At 52.2% G+C, this 23,809-nt stretch overlaps 1 protein-coding gene and 1 long non-coding RNA gene across 2 annotated transcripts in view; one reads left to right on the top strand and one right to left on the bottom strand.

Annotated features, from left to right (window-relative positions):
* Positions 1–2,694: 2,694 nt before the first annotated feature.
* On the bottom strand, positions 2,695–15,305 carry LOC133081598 (uncharacterized). The gene is made up of 3 exons (XR_009698868.1): positions 14,866–15,305; positions 12,593–12,830; positions 2,695–2,759 (listed from the first exon to the last, which is right to left on the bottom strand). It is a non-coding gene; the product is annotated as an uncharacterized LOC133081598 (long non-coding RNA).
* Positions 13,885–23,809, top strand: part of BCOR (BCL6 corepressor) — a 113,898-nt gene continuing 103,973 nt past the window's right edge. Inside the window, exon 1 of the mRNA XM_061177839.1 lies at positions 13,885–14,035. The gene's annotated coding sequence lies outside the window, so the exon portion shown is untranslated. The remainder of the gene's footprint in view (positions 14,036–23,809) is intronic.

The following is a 23,809-nucleotide window of genomic DNA, read 5'->3' as shown; positions in this document are numbered from 1 at the left end:
CAATGCACTATTATTAACTATTATTAATGTAGAGCATAGTCACCATGCTGTACATTACATTCCTATGACTTACTTATTTTATAGCTGGAAGTTTGTACCTTTTGAGCCCCTTCACCCATTTCACCCACACCCCCATCCCCTGCCTCTGGCAACCACCAATCTGTTCTCTGTGAATTTTGTTTGGTTTGGTTTTGTTTTTTAGATTCCACATATAAGTGAGATCATACAGTATTTGTCTTTCTCTGTCTGACTTATCTTACTTAGCACAATGCCCTCAAGGTCCATTCATGTTGTCACAAATGGCAAGATTTCCTTCTTTTTTTTAATAGCTGAATAATATTCATATATATATATGCCACACCTTCTTTAATGATGGTGTAGTTTCTGTCTACACTTTGCTTCAGCCAACAGGCTGGACCATGTGCAATTCAGAAATAGATCCTAACCAAACTCCTCAGGGTGTTTCTTAAGTCTTATTTTACTACTGACATAGGGTTAAAAAACAAAAAGGTCGTGTTCGTTTTGTTGTTTGAGGGGCAGTAGTAGGAGGGAAGTATCCTATCAAATATAGAGGGGCTGAGAAACACTTATACAGAATCTCCACACCTCTGCCAATCTCAATTCTCATAGTAAGACTATTCAGCATCGAAAGAATTGCTGAGCTAATTAACCTGTAGAGTAGTAAAAACTGCTTTCCATGATAAGACATAGAAATCCCCATGGAAACTGGCTTACATACTAATTGGGGAATGTACTGGTTCACATAACCTTAAAGTCCAGAGTTAGATCTGGCTTCAGGAAAGCCCTGACCCAGCAGCATCATGATATCTCCAGTGGCCTAATACCCCCTCCCCCATTTCACTGTTCTACCTTCCAAGGCACAGGTTTCTTCCTTAGGTTTGCTCCCCAAGGCAGACACTATTGATGCCCCATTCCTTACACCCTTGGCCTGCCTGAGTTCGCGGGCAGCTATGTGAGACAATTCACTGTACTCTGACAACTTCCTTCCTCCAGCATCCACATATCTTTGATGCTCTGCCTGGATACCTTCTCCTGCAACAGGGGAGCTGATGCTACTGCAGGCTGGGAATTGATACTGGGGAGACACCGCCTTTCTCTGCAGCTACATATGTGGCTTGCGTTATGTTTCTATTGGACAGTGTTGCTATAGATTCTGTGCAAAGTACAGCCTGTGCACCAAATCTGGCCCACTACCTGTTTTTATAAATAAAGTTTTATTGGAACCCAGCCACACCCATTTGCTTATATATCGTCTGTGGTTGCTTTGGCTGCAAGGGCAGAGTTGAGTAGTCACAACAGAAACTGTCTGGCCTGCAAAGCCTGAAATTTTTCTTCTCTGGCCCGTTACAGAAAAAGTTTGCCGATCCCTGATAGAGAATATTGACCCTAAGGATATTTCTAGGCTGCAAAAATATTACTGGCTTTCAGGAAAGAAGAAAGGTTTGGTTATTTTTGGAATATATGGAAAATACATATTTAATAGGTGTGTGTGCACATCACGTGTGACTGGTGTGTATGTGTGTGTATTTTGGGGTGGAAAAGGGAAGACGGAAGCCATGTGGAAATTAATGCAGACAGCAATGTGGACACTTCAGCAGAACATTTAAGTCCCTGCTTCCAAGTGATGACTGACCTGACGTAAATTTTGACTAAAATGAAAAGCGTTTCTAACACACTCTTAACAACTTGCCAGAGAAGTATAAAAAAAAATTCTTATTAGGCTCAGGGTGGCAAAGTAACTTGCTCAAAGTCACACAGCTTGTGGTCTCCGATCTTCTTTTAAAGGGAACTATCTTAAACCTCCCCTTCCCCCCCAGAAAAAGGTTACCAAATAAAGTAAAGGTGACAGAATATAGCTATTATTTCAGTCTGCCCAGAACACATTCTCATACCCCTTCTTCTGATACCACCCCTACCACCTTTGATGAATCACTCTAGCCCTAGGCATCTGGTATGTGGCCGTAATAACATCCCTGCCTACTCCCCCAGGAATGAACACATAAACTAGGCTAGAGCTACTCTACTTCCTCCTGGACAGAGCAGTTGGCTCAAGAGGTAGGCATGTGACCCAAGCCTGGCCAATTGGAGAACTTTCCCAGAATTTTCTAAAGAGTGGTAGCTGTAAGAGTGTAATCCTGGGCTCTTTATTCCACTTACAATCGTTATGGAACAAATTGTGTCAAAGCATAGTGGCATAAAAGAACCATTTATCATGCTCACAGATTCTGTGGATCAGGAATTTTGACAGGGCACCATGGGGAGGACTTGTTCCTGTTCCCCAATATCTGGGGCCTCAACAGGAAGGACTCAATGGCTGGGGGCCAGAGTCATGTGGAGTCATCTTCACTCACATGTGGTGGCTGATGCTGGCTGTTAGATGGGACTTCAGCTGGGGCTCTTGGCCAGAACACTTTCATGTGGCTTCTCCATGTAGTTTGGGCTTCCTGACAGCATGGCAGCCTCAGACTTCTGCCATGGCAACTCAGGACTCCAAAGGCAATGTTCTAGCAAACAAGGCAGAAGCTGTATCGTCTTTTATGACCTAGCCTAGAAGTCACATAGTGTCACTTCCACTGTAGTCACAAGCCCACCCATATTCAAAGGCAGAAAACACAGACCCTACCTCTCAATGGGAGGAATGTCAAAGTCACACTGTAAGATGAGCAGCTGGGATGGGAGATATTGTTGTCGTCACTTTTGGAAAATATAATCTGTCATTCTCTTGGTAGTCATTTTCTCTGCAAAAACAAGGCCAAGTGCCTCAGTGAGGGACCATGGAAAGAGGATCTGGCAGGTGAGGCCCTGGTTCCTAGAATCACTCTGTAGATTTTAGAAACTACCCCAGTCATCTGACCCCAAAGATTTCCTTTTTGCTTAAAAAAACTTTAAATGGGTTTCTAACACTTGCAACCATGAGTCTGGCTGATAAAATAAGTAATTATTGATTTTGAAACTGAGAGAAGATTTCATTCATTCACCAAATATACATAAATATGTACACATGGTAATCTGCTAAGTACTGTGGGGGAAGACAACACCATGAGTAAGACACAGCCCTGAGTCACCCACAAGGGGTTTACAGGCTGTATTAGCTCAGGTTGCCATAACAGAATACCACAGACTGGGTGGCTTAAACAAGAGAAATTTATTGTCTCACAGTTCTAGAAGCTGGTAGCCCAAGATCAAGGTGTCGGCAGGTTTGGTTTCTTCTGAGGCCTCTCTCCTTGGCTTACAGACGGCCGCCTTCTGGCTGTGTCCTCACATGGCCTTTCCTCTATGTGTCTAAATTTCCTTCTCTTATAAGGACACCAGCCAGTTTGGATTAGGGCTCCCTTAATGGCCTCATTTCAACTTAATCACCTCTTTAAAGGCAATATTTCCCAATGCAGTCACATTCTGAGGGATTGCGGGGTCAGGCTGCAACATATGAATTTTGGGGGGACACAATTCAGTCCGTAACACAGGCTTTTAGGGATGATAATTGTGAGACTGTAGTATTGTTCAGCCCCCTCCCTCTTGGGCTGTTGTGCTCCCCTGCTCCACTGACCTTGGGCTTGACCCTGTGACTTGCTTTAGTCAATGGAATGTGAGCAGGTATGATGCCAGCAAAGGCTTTAAAGGTGCTTGTGTTGTTTGGCCTGCCTTTTGCTCTCTGGTGATCTGCCATAAAATGAGGATGCTCCAGGAAGCTGCTGGGCCAAGGAGGATGAGGAGACATGTGGAACAGGCCTGGACCCAAGCTATAGAGTACAGCCAAACTCAACTGAGATCATCAGAACCCCAGCCCCTGACCCCTACCCCATGAACAGGAAATAAACATTTTAAGCTGCTGAGTTTGGGTGTGCTTAAAACTTTTGTTACACAGCATGATTGCAGCAATAGCTGACTAATGTGATAAGTAATAAAGTAAATTACTGTGCCATGTAGACAAAAAGCTTTTCCTCTATGCTGAATTTTATTTTACCAAAGATTTCGAATAGACAGAACTCCTTTTTTTTCTAATGGTTAAACAGACGGGGGCTTCCCTGGTGGTGCAGTGGTTGAGAATCTGCCTGCTAATGCAGGGGACACGGGTTCGAGCCCTGGTCTGGGAAGATCCCACATGCCGCAGAGCAACTGGGCCCGTGAGCCACAACTACTGAGCCTGCGCGTCTGGAGCCTGTGCTCCGCAACAAGAGAGGCCGCGATAGTGAGAGGCCCGCGCACCGCGATGAAGAGTGGCCCCCGCTTGCCACAACTAGAGAAAGCCCTAGCAGAGAAACGAAGACCCAACATAGCAATCAATCAATTAATCAATCAATCAATAAATAAATCTTTAAAAAAAAAAAAAACAGACGAGCCATAAATTATTTTGAAAATCTAACGTACTTGACATGGAGATTTTTCCAAACACACTGCATATGTTTTTACTTTCAAGAGGATTATTACTATTTCGTTGAGTGTCAGCAAGGCACTAAGTGCTGACCTGGGATTCCAGGAAGCACAGTTCATGCCCAGAAACCTCAATACTGGAGTCACCTAAGGACCATCAGACAGATGAGGTCATAAGCTAAGAATTTCTTAAATATGTGAAAGGATTGTGAGTAATTATGTAATTATGCTGGTGATTAAAAGACCAAGTTGGCATACCTTCAGTCTCAGGTATGGCTCCCTACATATTTCCAAATTGAAATTTCTCAAAGCTTGCACGGCCCTGGTATGTCCAGTTTCTTATTTCTAATCCTAGGAATCTGCTCGCAAGGTTGGAGGCTCATCTTACACCTAGTGGGGTCCAAACACTGGAAGCACCATTTATCCATTCTTATTTTCCTGATAACCTGCCAGGATCTAAGATTTATAATCAACTGCATGGGATTTTGAACATTAGTTGAAATTACACTTTATATGGCCTCCGGATCATCTGTTTTATTTCATTTAGGCTCACCTGTTTCCATTGCATCTATAAGCAAAGGTCATGACCTCTTTTGAAAAGGGCTCAACGGAAGGGAAAATAGCAAGTCTACGTGTTGAAGTAAAAGAATTTGGTTCATAAAATAAAACTAAGGCGACAGAAGGCAAAGGGAGTTTCCGCTCTTTGAAAAGGGGCTTTCTCAGCACAAGCTTGGAAAAAAATGTTGATGATTTATGCAAATTAGAGAGGAAATGTGCCCCGAGGGATCTTGGCACAGAAGCTCAAGTCGGAATTCTGGATTCGAGGCTGGCGGTGTCTCTGATTCACTCTGTGACTGGGGCTGAGCCATTGAACCTCTCTGTTTCTAAATACCCTCATCTATAAACGCGGGCTAACAACCCTGTTCTTCCTGCCCCTGAAGGGGAGGCAGTAAAAATGAATGCAATGTCGGGGAATTACTTCTAAGAGCCATCGATTAGAACTACAGCATATGGTCTTAATGAGAGCTTGTTTCTGCCGCAAATTTTTCCCTGCTCCCTATGATCACTCCAGCTAGAGTGCCACAGAAATCAACTTCTCTCTTCAGCTATCTTCACATGCCGCTCTTAAAATCACAGAGGTCTTTAAAACAGAACTCCTGCCTGCTCTGGGTGTGCATGACGAGGCCATGGCTCCTGGCTCTTTTCGACACAGAGCCAAGCAGCCCAGATTTTCCGAGATGGTGGTGATTTAAAATATTCTGTCCCATTGTCAGACCATGTGTCGTAACATGTGTCAGATCATGTGTCCTGATCATTGCTTCAGAAAATATGGTCACTCACACCTTCACGGGAAAGGAAGCACCTGCTTGTTGCCTAAAGTCCTCTTTGGAGATGGATGGGAATAAGCAATAAAGCTGTAGGGACCAACTGATCGATTGAGCAGTGGATATATAAATAGTGGAGGGGGAGGGGGGAGAGTGTTAATTTGACTCAATCATTACTATGTGCCAGGGTCAGGCGGGGCGAGTTGTCTGTTTATTAAGTAGCTAAGTTTGTGCTGGGCACTGGGCTAACGACTGCGGTTACAGAAACTGATAGACAACATCCCTGGCCTTGGCAGCTTGCAGTGCAGTGAGGGACAAAGGCAGGTAGCAATTAACAAGCCAAGGGCGTGCTTTCAGGCTGTCACGAGAGCAAGGACAGTTTGTGGCAAGACAGGGAGCGCTTCACAGAGGCGGTGACACCATAGCTGAGTACTGAAGGATGAGCAGAAGCTCGTGGCGGGGGGGGGGGGGCCGGTGGGGGTGTGTGTGCTAAGAAGGAGCAGGCATTCCAAGCAGGGGGGCCCTGCAAAGACCTAACCGCAAGCTCTGTTGGTGTCCCACCCATGTCCCTCCACCCAACCCGGAAGGCACCTGAAAAGATTTCCCAAATACAGTGAGGACTTCCTGAAACCATCAGAGGGAGTTCTCGGGCCTCTGAAGCATGCTCAGCTGGCCACCATATGGGCGAGCAGATCCTAAGTGCTTAGCTTCCCAGAAACAACCCTCAACTAATGCGGAATGAGAGCTGGGGTGTGCTGGAGCAGCGGTACTAGCTCTGGAGAGCCTGACTGTTACATATTCAGAAAATTTGCAAGCCAAGTGTTAAAACATTGGTAGCTTCCAATCAGCCACAGTGGGAATATTTATATCGTGGCCACTGGCAAACACTACAAATTGGGACTTTCTTTGTTCTCCCAGAAAGCTGGTTTACCAGCACACCACTGGATGGGAGTTGGTGGATAAATACTCCAGCTTCCTCACCCCTCACTGGGGCAGTGCTGAGGGGGGGTGCTACACAGGATCTCAGAGAGGCACCAGCAGAATTGAGCCCCAGTTGCCCATATCGGTAACCTGCTCACAAACGTACCGTATATTGGCCTTCCTCCCTTCCCTGTCTTGATTCTCATTCCCTCACTGTGCTTCCTGGGATCACCTCTCTTATGGCCCCAAATCCTTGGCTCAGGGTCAGCTTTGGGAGGTACCCAAATTAAAACAGGCATGGAAGCAAGAGCCGTGATTGTGGAGGGCTATTATACCAGGCAGAGGATGTTGAACTTAACCAAGGTGTCTCCGGTCTTGAAAGAATTTAAAGAGGGAAAAGACAGCAAGATCAAGTTTGTATTTGAGGAAGGTCCCCTCCCACTGGGGCCTGTGTGACAGCTGGAAACAAAGGGAGCAAGACTGAGGCAGGAGGTTGGTAGTGATGGTTTCGAAACATGAATGTACTTAACACCACTGAACTGTACACTTACAATGGTTAAGATAGTCGGTTTTATGTTATGTGTATTTTACCACAATAAAAAAAAAATGGGGGGAAAAATTGAGGTGGGAGAACCAAGAACTAGGTCAGCGGGAGAGTCCAGGGAAGAAATGATAAGAGTGTCGGACACCCATGGGAGGTGCCACCCACAGAGAACACGATGAAGTTGTCCTTGCCACAGCACTGCTTGTGGATCAAACTCTGAGCACAGCCGACGTTGTAGGAGCAGATACCAGAAGAGGAGGACGAGACCCAAAGGAAGATTGTATCAAGGAAGACAGGGTAAAGGGAATGTCAAGAAGGAAGTGTCACCAGGGTCACAGGCCAAAGAGAAGTGGTTGTGAGGATTAAATAGGTAAGGGTTTAGTATCTGATACAAACTTCTCATTGACTCCTCACCAGAGCCCTACATTAAATTCAGTGACCTTGCTGAACTCCTTTATTAATTCTAATAGTTGGATTGTAGGTTCTTTTGGATTTTCTATGTGCACAAGCATGTCATTTGAGAATAATGACAGTTTCACTTCTTCCTTTCCAATCTGGATGCTTTTTCTTTCTTTTTCTTGCTTTATTGCACTGGCTATGACCTCCAGAATAATAATGAATAGAAAGAGTGATGGCAGACATCCTGTCTAGTTCTTGATCTCAGGGGGGAAGCTTTTAATATTTTACCATTAAATACAGTGTTTGTTGTAAGTTTTGTTTGTACATACTCCTTAACAGATGAAGGAATTTCCATTCTCTTCTAATCTTGCTAAGCGTTTTTACCATGAATGGGTACTGAATTGTATTTCTGTATTTCTCTGGGTGACCCTGGGAAAGTAACTTAAACTGTAAACTGTAAAATGACCTACTGCTTTTGCATTAGATATATCTGGTTTCAAATTCCAGCTGTACCATTTTCTAGCTGTGATTCTGGGCAATTTAATTAAGTTTCCTCATATAGAAAATGGAGACAATTATAACTCCCTCATAGGAATCTGAGATTATTTTTTGTAAGTTCAAGAGCCCAAGAGGCTGGTTTTGAAGCAGGACTAGGATTTAACATCCAGAGCCTATGGAATTAGCTCTCTGCAGAGGCTGATGTTCCCAAGAGCCTTTCCATCTCCTGCCCCTTGCTGAGGATTTCCCAGAATACTTCTGATGATGAATGGGGACGGACCTGAGCTCTTCCAACCATGTCCTTGCACTTTGCCCCCCAGGACTAAGGGAACAAACATATAAGTGGTTGGTCCACTGTGATAGCTAGTCTCCAAAAATGCCCCCACCCATGACCCATGCATCCTGGTATTCACACCCTCATGTAGTCCCCTGCTTTGGAATCTGCGTGAGCTTCTAACTCTCTTGTAATTAGGTGAATCCACAGAAGTGATACCACATGATGTCCAAGGCTAGGTCAGAAAAGGCTTTCTAGATTCTATCTTGGTCTTTTGGAACTTGGGCCACCATGGAAAAAGTGATACTATCCTAAGACCACCATGCTGGAGAGCCCACAGATAGGAACCACATTCTACAGTCCCAGCTGAGCCCAGCCTTCCAGCCATCCCCACCAAAGCACTACACTTGTGCATGAAGCCAACTTGGACCCTCCAGACCAGCACATCCACCACCGGAGTGCCACTGAGAGCCCCTAGCTGACCCCACATGAAGCAGAAGAATCACCCATCCTAGTCCTGTCCCAATTCCTGGCCCACAAGATAATGAGATACAGTAACATGGTTGTTATTTTGAACCACACATTTGGGGGCTGTTCATTGTGCAGCGATAGACAACTGCAATATCTACCTTATGTGTTTAGTCTTTAGTCATGGAAATACGCTAAGCAAACCTGTCTAGTGCTCAAACCTATGACATCCATCTTGTTTGACCCTATTCTAACCACTTAAGTTAACCAGATTCAAGTATGCAGTATTTAAGTACTGAGAAAACAGTCAGAGAAGGAAGTTGTTTCACTCAAAATTCTCTACATGCCTTTGTGTCTTAAATCCTTCTATTAACAAGAAGGGGTGCAAACAGATAATCCTTACAGCAACTTAACAACGTTGGTACCATTAGGTCCAGCCATTTTTTTAAGGTTGAAGAAACGAAGCCTCAGAGAGAAAAACTAACCTGCCCAGGGACTTCCCTAGTGGTCCAGCGGGTAAGACTCCGCGCTCCCAATGCAGGGGGCCCAGGTTTGATCCCTGGTCGGGGGACTAGTGCCCACATGCATGCCGCAACTAAGAGCCCATATGCCGCAACTAATCATGCCACAATGAAGATCCTGTGTGCCGCAACTAAGACCTGGTGCAGCCAAAATAAATAAATAAATAAATATTTTTTAAAAAAAACTACTCGCCCAATATCACACAGCTAGTTAAATGGCAAAGTTGGGACTGAAACCCAATACTATAAACTGCAAACCAAGCTTTTTTTTTTTTTTTTGGTCTGGGTTGGGGCACTTTTAGTTGGTAATCAGGGGAATCCATTCATAGTAGCACAAGGAACAGAAGGGAACTGATGAGAAGAACTCAGGAGCAGAAGTACAGGCAGGCCCCCACAGCGGGCAGGAGCCGGGCACTGGACGCCCTTCAGGAACCCATCTTTGCCCTCTCTGGGGCCCTGTGTTTCTGAAGGCACTCTGTTTTTTACCGCATTTCTTTATTATTCTTTGCCTTTCTGCAGACTGGCTTTCTCTGGCCTGGCATCCACAGGCTCGAACGCAATGGCCCCGCGGTCAGGCAGGGCTGACTACATAATTTGTGGGGCCCAGAACAAAACTAAAATGCAGGGCCCCAGCCAGGGGCTGGGACCTCACTCTCCCCTTCCCACACGCCCACTGCCTCCACCCAAGGTACTTGCTGGCCTCCAAGGGATCACAACCTCCATGCTGGGACACATTCGGTGCCTGGATCCTCAGTGGAGGAGAGGGCCCTGCCAAGTGTCCGGCCAAAAGTGCTGCCACCTTGCCCCACCCCCAAGGCGCCGTGAGGCTCCCCAACCCTGACCTTCCCAAAGTCAGTACCCAGGGGCAGAGGGTGGTAGCAGCCCAAGGCCAGGGTGGTGTGTGGGAGGCCAAGCAGGGCCAGGGTCACAAGGAGGTGGGGAGCTGGCATCTGAGGACCCATCTCAGGAAGGTAAGCCGGGGTGGAGGGCGGGAGGTGGAACCATGCATGAGCTGAGGCTCCATGCCCCTGGGTCATGCTCCATTGTCCCACTGGACATCACCTACCAAACACAAATTTGAAATAATATTATTCAGAACATCAAGATGGCGACTGCAGAGCATTAAATCCCAAGGATGGGGCCCATGACACAGGGCAGCGTGACTGCACTGGTCAGGCACCACGCAGCCAGCCCTGCCCTGACTGACCAGCTTTCTCTCTCCTGATCCCCCATTTCCAGGGGGGAAAAAAAAAAAAAAAGAACAGAACTGGCTCAGCTAAGGGCAGATTCCACCTGCACCTACAGCAACATAGAGCCTGCTGGCATCCCAACCCCACGGAGGAGATAGAGGGCAGCTCCCAGAGAACTGGGATGTGAACCAGGAACAGAGCCCAAAAGGTCCCTCTTGAACCCTCTCCTACCACCTACTAAGTGTTGCCATACTGTCTGTCACATACCCTGTGAGTATATGAGCAGAGATGGCTGGCTGACCACCCCAGTAGCCATCCCCCCCTTCCTTAGTAACCTGAGGCAGCAATGGCCTCAAGCTAAAAGGTACCATTCCTCAGCCTCCCTTGCAGCAAGAAGTGGCCAAGGAGACATAAGTAGAAATCACTAGGTGGGACTTCTGAGAAATCTTTATAAAGGAGGCTGACTCAGCTGGATGGGGGTGTCCTTATCTCCCCTTGTCTCTCCCCTTCTTGCTGCTTGAACGATTCAAAGCAGTGGGTGGCATGGTCAGATGGAGGAGGCGAGTTTGGGGAGGGCGGGTTCCATTGTTCCATGAGGAGTTCTCAAGGATCTGAATTAAGGATGGTCGGATGAGGAAGAGCCCAGGATAGACGTTAAGGAGGTAGGACCTACAGGATTCGACGGTCAGGACCACATCCAGTACCTTTCGTGTGCCAAGCGAAGTAGAATATAAGCTCCGTGACGCAGGGACCGTGTCTCTGTTGCTTACCATTGCATACCCTGGGCCAGCACAGTGCCTGGCACAAAGTGCGTAATCCCTAAGTGTGCTCCAATAGATGAATGAAGAATGAATGAAACTGCTCCAGGAGTCATTTGGGGGCTTGACTCCTAATTGTTCAGGAGCATCCGTCCCCAGGGAGCCCCTTGTACCGATGGAATGATTCCCAAGTACGACTTCTCTTGCTTTGTGCCACCTGTGAGCGCCCGCCATCCCCATGCTCAGACCCAGGCTGGGTTTTTGGGGACCTGGAGGACGAAAGCCATAGGAATGCCACCCTGCTCCGAGCTTTTCCCAACTCTGGCTCTGATGTGGTTTGCAGGCCAAGTTAATGCCCCTGTTTCCACAACATCACTTCCTCTGCAGCGTGAGAAAAGAGGAAGAAAACTGGCTCTGTGACTCTCCTCTTCCCCCAGGGAAAGCACAAAGCTGTTGGAAACAATAAAAGCAGCCCTGTGTAAAGGGGAGACTTTTGTCTGTGCAGTCAGGGGTTGCTGCGCCCGCGACTTCCTGCAGGGACATTCGGCAGCTTTGCAGATAAATAAATGCTCACATTCAGAATGACCAGCCTAGAACACTTTTATGAGCCTTTTCTCCTCCCCAGGCTGTACACAGATAAATCATATTAGCATCCTGAACCTCTGGTTCAGCATCACTTGTCACCAGTTCCCCCTGCACGAGGGGTAAGTGAATTTCGGCAAGACTGTGCTCAGCTACGATCCGGCCACGTAGGATTGAGGCCTGTGGCCTCCTTGGAAATCACTTGATGTTTCCAACCTGGGCTGGCCACAAGCTGAGGTCACAGGGTCCGGCTGGTCACTCCAGACCAGACTGTAAAAGAGGCGGCTGAAACCCCAGCCTTCTAATCAATATTGGGTTGTTACTTAGAAAATAAACGCTTTCATTTCTTGGTTAATTATCATAGGAACAGGAGCCAAAATAGACAACTGTCAGAAAGAGAGAAAGACAAAGAAGGAAGGGAGGGAGGATGGGAGGGGTAGAGAGAGAGAGGGAGGACAGATTATATCACTAATCAGAAACAGAGACTAGCCATTTTCCTCCTCCATGTTCTGCCTAATATAGTGACTTACACCACAGAGGCATTCAACAGATGTTGGAGGAATCAAACTGGAAGGGAGAAAGTTTACTTTCAGGTAACCGGAAATGAAATTTGTCCTCATTTCAGGCTGCCCAATTAGTGACACAGAAGGAACAACTGGTTAGGTTTAGAAAACGGGTGGTGGGTGGGGGGGGGAGACGGCGGATGACAATATGGATTACCTGAATATATGAATTTTTAAAAATCGCATCCTCTCTTTGGCTACCGGAAGGAGCAGGAGAGCCCAGAGCACCAGCGGCAGCTCTCCAAATGGCAGATATGGTCCCGCTGCCCAGCATCTCGGAGCTGTTGGTTGAGGTAGATGACTGCCTTCCAAGAGATGTGACCTCACAGCTGGTGAGGGCTGGGACTCTGGAACAAGCTGCACAGATGCACGGATCATGGTGTTCCTTATGTGGTCTGTGAATTAAAAGATAACCACTGAGCTGCAAGTCACGCTCCCCCCCCCCACGCCAACACCACCACCACCAGCCTGTGGAAGGGAAGCCAATGAGCCATGTTTGGTGGGTGTATACTCCTTTCCTGTGATATGTTCAGAATCACTTCAAATGAAGCTCCAGGCTGCCTGACCCTGAGCAGAAGCCTACGGAGAAGGAACAGGGTAGGGAAAATGGTTGAGATCAAGTAAAAGCTGCTTTGGGTATGTGCCCGAGCAAGTTCAAACGCTGCCAGGCTGATTGGCTGGGGGGAGGGGTGGGAGGTTAATATATTTTTGAATAAGAGTTTCCTGTTATCTGCAAACAGTCACAAAACAGCTAGAGATTTTATTAAGGTAAAACAGTCCTCTTAGAAGGAGCAGTGGTTGGGGCCGTTTTCTCTAAAATCACTTGCCATCAGTGATTCTGTCAATCATTTATTCGGACACCCATTCATTTCACCATTATTTATTAAGGCCTACTGGGTGCCAGTCACAGTGCAACGTGGAAAATATGTAGCCCTCAAGTGAACACTAAGTTCTGTAGATGGGTCTGTACTTTTGATTCCAAGGTGAACACTAGCATAATGTTTAACCACCCCGGACTCTGGGACACCTGGGTTCAAATTCCTACTAAGTCATTTAGCTTGCTGGGTGACTGATAGAGTCAATTAACTGACCTTTCTCTACGCCTCAGTTTCCTGATCCGTAAAGTTCAAGGGCTTGTAAAGTACTCGGCACAGCGCAGAAGTGGGAGTTACTATTACTATTTAGCGCAATCCCTCCACCCCACCCCAGCTCTGATCCGTGCCGCACTCCACCGCTCCGTGGTATTTCGGAGGCTGTCCAGGCCCTCCGCCGCTGGGCCGTGACCCTGGAAATCAGGTCAGGCACCAGTCAAGGCGGCGTGTGTGTGTGTGCGCGCGCGCGCGCGCGCGCGTGTTGGGGTGGGAGTTGGGGGGGGTGGCTTTCTTTGCGCGCGGCTTCCCCCAGGGCCTCTGGACAGTCTAAAAACTCACTTGGGAGGAGAGGAATGAGCGTGAAGTGGCTCTTTCGATCTGAGACACCCCCTCCCGGAGAAATCACCCCCTCCCCCCAGCCCAGCGCGGAGTGAAATCTTAGAAGCCGCCGCTGCCGGGTTTGAACAGAATGCCGGAGTCGGTGGAAGCCGGAGCTGGTCGGCCCGAAGGTCAGCGAGTTGTTTTGAGTTCTCGTACCCGGAAGGGGGGGGAGGCAAGGAGGAGAGGACGCCAGGGCCCGAGAGACCCCGCGTCAGAGCAGAAATTGTTTGTGCTCCGAACAGGCAGATAGGCGGAAGCCGCGACGGGGGCGGGTCACGTGCGGCGGTGGCGGCGCAGCTGGCGGGGGAGCCGGGCTGGGACAAGGGCCGGGCCGGGCCGGGCGGGGGTGGCACGGGGCGGCGGCTTTCGCAGCCGAGGGTGGAACCGGCGTACTCCGGGCGCTGAGAGCGAGTGGTGCCCCGAGCCCGGGGCGAGGGAGGTGCGCGAGTTATGGAGGGGCTGGGGTGGGAGCCAGCGTGCTCGGAGCTCCGCGTGGTGCCGCACGGGCGGGACGAGGGATTGCTGGGGGGTGGCACGGGGTACGGAAGCGGGCCCCCCAGGCAAGAGTGGCGATAGCGGGACCGACGCGGAGACTGCGCGGGCGTCTCAACCCCGAGAATGGAGGCGCCGCTCCTGTAATCGCCGGCCTTGTTGTCTTCTTGCACGCAAATCCCGGAACGACCGGAACCGCCATCCCTGCCTGCGTCCCAGGGGTGCCCCATTACGCGCGGGGAAGGCTGCATCCCGCAGGACGACTCCGGGCGGGGCAGGCTGCGGAGGTGGCTCCGCGGAGGGTGCGGGCCTGAGTCGTGGTGCACACGACCCACACGCCTCCCCCTCCCCCGGAAGAGCGGGCGAGGGAAGGCGCGGGCCATCTGTGGGGACTCCCCGGGGCTGTGGGAGCGGTGCGGGGACCGCAGAGCGGGAGAGGGTGCTGTAGAGAGACCATTGGCCCTACCTTAAAGACAGGGGTGGCCTCGTGGCCGGGGTTGAGGAGTCTGAAGCTTCCCCAAAGTAGCGAGCGCTACTCCGGCGTGGGATGGAAAGAACACAAACTTGGCCATCCGCCAGAGCCCTTGGGGACGCCTGACTTCGGTGCCACCCTCCGAGTGGCCCGAAGTGTCCCCCTCCGCTCCGTAGTCCACGAGGTTGAGGTCCGAGGCCTAGAAAAGTGGGAGGGTGTGGTCAGGCCTCGGACGGGAAACCCACCCAAGTTCCTCTCCGACGCCACGCGAGAAAGGCGCGGAACAGTCGTCTCGCAAAGTTTCCCGCCCCCCTCCCATCGGGGAAGGGCAGCTCTTCCGGCGGTGGGGGCGGGGGAATGGCCTCGGCCCGGGGAGCGGTGCTAGTTTGTTTTCCCGCGACCAGGTCGCAGGAGAGGGGCGCGGGCCGCCAGCGTGTTCGCGTCCCCGGAGTGGCGGCGCTTGGCCCGCTGCGACGTCTGCTCGGAGTCTCGGCAGCGGGAGCTGTGCAGAGTCTGGGACGACGCGAGACGCCATTTGCATCCCCCCCCCCTCCTGCAGGTTGGCGGGGGCCGGGGTGTCGCCCGCCGCGGAAGCGTATTCCTGGCAGTGACACTGATTAGATGCTGTGTCGGTACGTGCACAGAATCGGGTGGGCCTTCACCTCTCCTGTGCGCATACACTTTCTGTTGGAAAAGTTGCGGGTTATTCCCCCCCCCCCACCCGCGCCGCACAGCTGCTGTCTCCAGGGCGGAATTTGGAGAGCACGTTTGCTCAGCCCGAGGGAGAGAGGATCGCGCCGGCGCGGGGAGGCCGCCGGGCCCAGGCTGCGAAAATCCAGCCCTGGCTTTGCGTCGAGCTGCCGAGTGCGGCGCTTACGCGCGCCCGGCCAGCCGAGGCCTGGTTTCCATCTGCCCCTTTTGCCTCCGTGTTAAGTTCGCCGGGGAAAACCCAATGATCCGTGCAGAGCCCCTCGGAGGAGAACACCTCCCCCCCCCCCCCCCCCGCCAAGCCCGATTCTGACCGATGGAAAAAATGACAGTATAGGTCAGAACAGGGTGCCCGCGAGTATTAGTGCGGCCGTCTCCGTTCCCGGTGCTTGGGGAGGATGGGCGCCAAGCCAGGAAACCGCCGAAGGAGGAGCCTGCCTCTTCCCGGGCTAGAAAACGTGGATTCTTAGAGAGACCAGACAAACATGGGCAGACAGCTGAGAGAACTTAGCCCATCTAAATACAGGTTGTTCATGTATCTTTCAAGCAAGATAAATCTTTTTTTAAAAAATCAAGTAAACGTTGAGTCAGTTATAAATACTGTGAGAACTAGTTGATCTGTAGATGAAACTCCGCTCTCTGCCTGCTATTAAACGTGTGTGCAGGAGGTGCCGGGCTGAGCATGATGTATCGTAGCACAGCCCGTGTGTGTCCTAAGAAACCGCGGTCCCCTTTGCAGTCCACCTTCGAGGACTCTTACTATAACTCTAAACGGGGATTCGTTTAGTTGTAGTTTCTATATGGGGGTTGCTTGCTCCTTGCAAACTCCCTCCTGAGGTTGTTTGTACTTCAGACTAGATGGTCCTGGGTTTTGGCTTTCTTTTTTTATAAGCCCACATTTTTCTCTTGCCTTTTTCTTTAACCTGCGTTCGTGCTGCTGGGTGCCGGGGAGTCCCCGCCCCCGGCCCCCGGCCCCAAACGTCTGCTGCCGCCGCCCTCGGACTCTCACTCGCGCACCACGCGGCCTCGGAGGAGGGGAAAAGTGAACGCTCCGGGTGGCGCTCGAGAACTGGAATTCTGACTTAGGGCTGCGGGTTTGTTCCGGAGGCTGGCCGGCAGCGGCTTGGGAGCCAGAGGCTGTGAAGGGGAAGCCCCGGAGGTGACCCTGAGGCTTCGGGAGCAAACCCGGAGGCACCCGCGTCTTTGTCTTTCGCGGGGCTGGCCGCCTGGCACGCACAATTCCGATAAGGATCAACTGCAAGAGCGAGAGCGCACCGCCAGCACATTTCAGTGATTAGGCGAACGCCGGCAGCCACGTAAGGGAAAGGCCATTTGCGTTGTCTTTGAAAAGGAAAAGGCTGTCCCACCTAATGAATTATGAGTGACCTGGGAGAGGCCAGGCGGGGAGTGAGTGGCGCCGAGGCCTCCTCGGGGCGCTTCTTTGCCCAACCTCCACCCCATCGCGCAGGAGACCCCATTTCAAAGGAAATGGGAAGCTTTTTGAAATTAGAAATCTGACCCATTCTATGTACGTAAATAGTGGTGCATTTGTGAGTCCCTAAAATGAGACTCACCAGCAGCCCAGGGACTGGGGCCTGCCGCCTGCCAGCTCTGGACCAGTGTTAAAATCTGGCTAACTTACATCCCCAGAGGATGTGGCTTTTGCCCAGCGCCTCTAAGAACTGATTTATAGGAGGTGGCCTTGAGCCATCAGAAAGGGTGTCCTGGAAGAGTCTACCGGACGTCCTCTAAACAGTGCTGTTCGCCCAAGGCCTCAGGGAGAGGGTGGGTAATTGTGCCTGAGCCCTAGCAGGAGCTTCCCATTAATCCAGTCTAAATGAGCACCATTAAAGCAAAGTTCCCCCTTCCATCCCTACCACACACGAGGGTCTTTAAGGGAAAATCTAGTGGAGACAGTTTGAGCCCATTTTGCCTTCTTAACTTTTGTGGGCAGCAGTGCCCTTTCTACCCTGTGCAAACCCTGCCTTCAGCTGCTTCAACCTGGTAAGAGGGTACCAAATCCTAACAACAAACATTGTAGCACTGTATGCCAGGCAGAGTTCTATGCACTTTATGTATTAACTCTTATCCTGAAAACAACCCCGTGAGTTAGACACGTTATTGGTATCATTTTACAGATAAGGACACTGAGGCCCAGAACTGATAAGCGGCTTTGTCGCACAGTTTGGGCTATGGCCAGGATCGCCCCCGACTGAGGAATGTAGGGCTGTGCTGCCCCCCCCCCGTGTTGTGTAGTGAAGGTGAGCTGTTTGGGGGGTGTTGGACCCCCCACCTTCCAAAGGGTTATGGGAAGAGATGAGGAAGCCTGACATTTGGCCCTTATTTTGCACGTTATTGTGGCTCCGCGGCGGAGAAGGGACCAGGGAAGGCAGTGCAAAGGCCCCTCGCCCCACCTCGCCACATAGCATCCGGCGGTCACGTCCGCCGGAGGTGACTGGGGACTGGGGACAGCCGATTGCCGAGGAACTCCTTATCGCCGAGAGTCAGTGGTCCCGGGAGGCGGAGCTGAACTACCGCCTGCGGGGGCGGCTGGGTCACGCCGGTCCCTGGGCTCCGGGCGCGCCGCCGGGCTCCTCTCGCGGAGCTGGCCGGACGCCCGGCAGCGCCTTCCGCACCTCCTGGCTCCCCTCCGCTTGAGCCGCCAGCCCTGGGCACGCAGCCTCACGGCCGGGGGCTGGAGAGGCCAGCTAAGCAAGTCCCGATTGGGACGGCTGGTTCCGGGTTGCTCACACTCACCCTGCCTCCCCCAAACACTCGTCCCCCTTTCCGGGCGCGCGCGCCTGCGCGTGTGTACACACACACACACACACACACACGCACACACGTCTCAAGCGCGCAGCCCGCCTCCCGGGCCTCCGCCTTCCCTTCCTCCTCCCCTCTCCGGCGCTTCGGAAGCCCGTGGCGGTTGTGTGCTGCACCGGGGAAGAATCAGGGTGGAGGGGCCGCGCTGCCCTGCTCCTCCCCAGGGTCCGTGCACACGCTGGCACCCCTGGGACGTGCAGCCAGGCCTGGGGATCCCCAACTCCCCCGGGAAGCGGCTGGGGGGGGACCTGTGCGCTCTGTGTTTCATGATGGCCCGGGGGGGTCAAAGGGGAAGGCTAGACAGTGGGGCCTACGCGTGGGTGGAGGTGGCGATAAATCCCCTCTCCGCGAAGGCTGGCCGGGTCTCGGGCCACCGCTACTGGGAGTCTGCCCTGCATGTCTTGTATTGGCCGCAGCTTGACGCCCTGCGTGCCCGGGCCAGAGTGTGGCCCTGTGTGTCTTGGGGCGGGGGCTGTTGTGATCGGAGGCAGCTGGGCGATCAGCTCCCCATCTCACATCCTCGAGCCTTTACTTTTAGCTCGCGAAGACCCACGGGCCCCCGCTACCCTAGCCACCTCCGGGCCCGAGGAGGGGCAGGCTGGCCTACCCGCACTTGCGGGCGTTGAGAGACGCTCCGAGACCCCGGCCGGCTGCCGAGCCGAGGGAGGGAGCGCAGCAGCCCGCGCGCCTGAGGCAGAACACACGCCTTTCCCGGAACCTTGAAACCCAGGGGAGCCGCTGCCATCTTCGCGTGACGAGCAGCGAGACGCCGGTGATTAAGTGCTTCTTTCCGGCTCCCTCTCCGGGTTGCGGCTCTCCTCCTTGCCAGGGAGGGAAGGATAAAACCTGGGGGGAAAAAAGCACACTACTGCGCTCTCCACTCGCCCTCGATGTCCTCACTGATCTCCCAGGGTGCGTCTGCGCGGGGCGCCCTCCCCCCTTGCACCCCGCCTCGCCGAGGATCGAGGCTTTGGGGTATCCGCATACCTCAGTTTCCATCCGCCTCGGCCCAGATCTGGGAGTTTAATGGGGGGGGCACACATTGCCGTAGCCACCCGTCCCCCATCTCTTCTCCTCCCATGGGGATTAAAGTTTAATACAGGAATCCCCCACCCACACCAGGGACTAATCCTGCCGCCCCTCCTGGGATTAACTCGGCTCACAGGTCCATAAAACACTTCCGGCGCGGCCAGAGGGTCTGTCTGCAGAAACACTTTAAAATTGTCCTCCCGGGCCTGGAGTCGGAATTGACCCGGTGGAGGGAAGTGAGTAAACAGACGGTTGTAAGAGACTATCCTGTGCGGTTTGCAGGCTGTGGAAAGAGGTGCCTAAAATGTGGGCCGTCGGGGCTGCTTCAACCCAGAGGGTGGCTGGGGTCTCAGTAGACACATCTCAGAAAAGGATGCAGCATTTGCTATATGACATTGATCTGGAGGAGGGTGGATGCAGGCAGGAGCTGGCAGGTTTCAGCTGGCTTCTGGCCCCAGTTCAATGAGGAAGACTAGATTCCTGAAACTTGGTGGGGGGGGAGTCTGTCTCCTTATCTGTAAATGGGAACAGTAACACTCATCCTGCCCCTCTCAGGTGGGATTCTGAGAACCAAAGTCTTCAAGCACTTTGTAAACGGGGCCTGACCCCCTGCACATCACTGTGACTAATGTTCAATCTCTCTTACTCTAGAAAACACAGTGATTTGCTGATTAAAAACCAAAACAAAGTAAAAACCAGCTCTTCCTCAAATCCATGCAGGAATGTACAGATAAAGGGAATCCAAAAGCTGTTCAAGATTTTGAACATCCTTTTCATTCACATCACTTCAAATTAAGTTTCTGAGGTAATGGGAGAATCTTTGGAATGCTCTAAGAAAAATCCCTGTCAAAAGTGGGGTTAAATGGAAAGAAAAAAGACCTCTAAATTGGGTCAAATCACATTTTAAGGAGAAGAAAACGGGATGAAGAATATAAATTCTAAGTAGCTTTCTGGCTCCCGTATCCTTCTCTTAGTCTGGAGAGCAGATGCTATAGATAGCCACGCCACCCCCCAGAAGCCCGGAAGTAGGCCCTGACTCGGGCTTGATCAGCTAAGGGCGAGGTGACTGGAGTTTAGGGTGGGGACAGTGACGAAGGGCAATAATTTGCTTAAAATGAACATAAGAAAGACCTAGGCCTGCCTCTGCGTCCTGAAGGCCCAGAACTGCTAAAACTGTGTGGGGGAGGGGGCGCCAGGTGACCTCCTTCCCCGCAGATGGACTCACGCAGCGTGACCGGCCCCAGGTGGCGCCCAGGCGCGCTGGGGATAGAGGCCCAGGCTGCGCATTCGCTCAGCCTCGGAGACTGCAAGCGGGGGCCTCTGGCTGGACCGCCCACCGACCTTTCTCTCCCCGGCCAGGCCCCGAGGCCTCCGGGCAGGGTCTACTCGCCGCCACCCCAATGCCCCTCGTGCTGCGCCCTCCCCTCCCTGGCACCCGGCCCAGATCCCGAGGCCTCCCCCGCCCGCAGCCGCCGTTCTTCCCCTTGTGATTCAATTAGCAACGGTGCAGAAAGCCTGTTTACCTCTGCAGGCCAGGGCGACTCGATCTGCGTAAAAAGCCCTAACGCCAGCGCCGACCAGTAGGGGGGGATTGTCCTATAGATTATTTCTCCTCCTGGGTTTTTTTTTTTTTTTTTTTTTTTAAACGAGAAGGCTTGGTTGGAGAGGGGGTGGGGTGGCGTGTTGCTGCTGTTTTTTAAAACACCGTATTTGAAAGAGAAACAAAAGCCACACAAAAGCCGTTTAGGAGGTACCAAGGCTGTTTTTACATATAAAAAGTGCAGCGAATACCAAGGGGCCCCCAGCAGTGATAAACTAAATGGTTGGCCGATTTCGACAATTAGCAGTTAATGTGTTATCTGCGATCTGCAAACAAGTTTTGAGGCTCGAAGGACACCAAATTCCTGTTCCAGTCGACAGCGTTGTACTCGAATCTGTCGGGCACCTCCGATGCTCTCGGTTTCCCTGAGTGCGAATCCAGCTTCGGCAAACGTGGGTTTCCCGAGTTGGAGTACAGACTTGGGTCTCAGAAAATTTACTTGGGCAGCCGAGAAGCCTCTGCCTGCCTCGCCCCTCCGGCCCGAGCTTGTCTCTTTGTTCCAGTTCCTCCAATTTTTTTTTCACTCCCCCCTAATTTCGCAGACCTCTTAATTTTGCACGTAGTAGGCCTCCAACAAATGTGGAATGAGTGTCAGAAACCAAAGTGAGTCTCTTGGCCTGGAAGGCAGCCTGGTGCGCGGCCTCGCCCTCGGAACCCCATTTGGGTGCCCAGAGCCCTCTGGCCGCCGCAGCCTGCGCGCAGCTTCGCCCTGCGCGGGCCGGAGCGGGCGGGGGAGGCCGGGAGGAACGAAGCGCCCGGAGCCTGCACGATGATAAATATTGCGCAGACAGCCCATAAATAATTTGCATTATGTTCAGCTGACAACGCAGGGCGATTAATTTTAATAGCTACATATTTGCCTGGGCTGCTGCTTTCGTAGGCCCGGTAATGAAAGGCGAGAGGCCGCCCTGGCTCTGTGCTCGCGGTCCCGGAAGGCAGCCGGGAGGTGCGGGAGAGCCCGACACGGCGTCTCCTCCAGGCAGCCTGCCGGCGAGTCTCAGCCCCTGGGCCCCCCTCTCGCTCTCCGGGCCGTGTAGACGTGGGGTGCGCGCGCGCCGCGGGAGCACCCCCGGGGCCTCGAGCAACAGGAACCACCATAATGACACTGCACATTTGTCTATATGGGGAGAGCCACTTGTGGACCAGGAGACCCTCCCCAAGGCGATGCGCCCCACCCGGACCAAGTCCGGAGTGAACTCCGGAGGGGATTTCACGTTCCAGTTTTGGTGGGGGTGGGGAAGTGCTAGTGCTAGCCCGCCGAGTCACCGGTGGGCCCCAGCGCGGCAGAGGCTTTTCCGCCCTCGGGACCCCGGCAAGGGGCAGAACAAAGCCCAGCTGCCCACGCGTCCTCTCCGCGCGCGTCCTGAGTCCTGCGGTCTTGCGCCCCGCGGGAGCCCCCTCTAAAATGCTTCCCGAGCTCTTCGATTAAAAGGACCGCACACATAAAAGACGGAAGAAAGGATTTGGAGCAGCTCTTAAAAAGAGGGGGCGGGGAGGGGAGCGCAGCGAAGAAGCACACGGCGCAGCGGCTGCCGCGGTCCCGTGGTGGCCGGGTGCGCGCGTGTGCGTGTCTGTGTGTGCGTTCCGATGACAAAGCCCCGCCGCCGCCTGCGAGCTCCAAGCTGCCTGAGCACTGGTGGGGGAGGGGAGGGGAGGGGAGGGGAGGGGAGGGGAGGGGAGGGGAGGGGAGGGGAGGGGAGGGGAGGGGAGGGGAGGGGAGGGGAGGGGAGGAGGGGAGCCAGCGCTCGCGTAGGTAGCGGGGAGTCGAAGCTTCCCGGGAGAAAGAGTTCATTCATAAGCTGGAGGAGGCCTCCTGGTCGGGCCAGGTGGAGCCTCCCGAAGCCAACACCTGTGTATTTTCTTATTTGAAAAGGGGCGAGCGCATCGATCATTACCATATTTTAATTGCCTTTCGCAAAGGTCATCTCTAATTATGGGTTGCGAGGAGGGTTGGCCAGGGTCTGTAAGCCCTTTATTATGTGTGTGCGTGAGTGTGTGTGTGTCGCCGCTGAGACAATGCGCCCAGCTTATCGAAATGCCAATCCGAGGGTGTCCGTGCGCGCCTGCGAGGCGGTCACGACGTGCTGGATCCACGCAGACAGACCAGGCTGCGTGCACAATAAAAGCCGAGCAGGCGGCGAAGGGCCGCGCAGACCCACGGGTTTTCTTTTTAGAAACGGTGGTGCGAAAAGACTTGACAATAATAACACGCAGCAGAATTAAATCAGGGCGGGAATAAGAAAATGCATTTTTGTTTCTAGAACCCCGTACTGTGTTTAACCCATCCGATCCCCCAAGAGCTTTTTGTGCCCACGTGGAGGCCCGCGCAGGGACAGGTGCGGGGCAGAGAGTGGCTTTGGGACTGCCTGGTGATGGTCCAGGACAGCCACCTTATTTTAAAATAATACTAATCTCTTCCTTTAATTCAGCGTAGTTATCAGCTACAGTGAAGTGGAATCCTTAACGATGTCTGTTTTATGGGGAATGATACCCGGCTAGTTGAAAAGGAGAAAGAAAACATTAAGGGTTTTTTTAACTTTTAAAAGTCTGCATTTCCTTAGTTTTCATCACTTGCGGAAACCCTTGAGGCAGAAGCCTATTTCAACTTCGTCTGAGGGAGCAGCCGGCAAGGTTGTTGGAGGGTCAGGGGTTCTTAGGAGGCTATTTTGGAGATGAGGGGGTGGAAATCAGTGAAGAGCTGTTGGTCAGGGGTGGCCTACAGCCACTCTAAACTTGACTTTATCAAAGGAGCCTGACATCTCTGAGCCACCATGCTGT

The sequence above is a fragment of the Eubalaena glacialis genome, chromosome X (assembly GCF_028564815.1).
Source record: "Eubalaena glacialis isolate mEubGla1 chromosome X, mEubGla1.1.hap2.+ XY, whole genome shotgun sequence".
NCBI lineage: Eukaryota > Metazoa > Chordata > Mammalia > Artiodactyla > Balaenidae > Eubalaena > Eubalaena glacialis.
The sequence above is the reverse complement of the archived record's forward strand: the minus strand, read 5'-3'. Positions and strand labels throughout refer to the sequence as shown.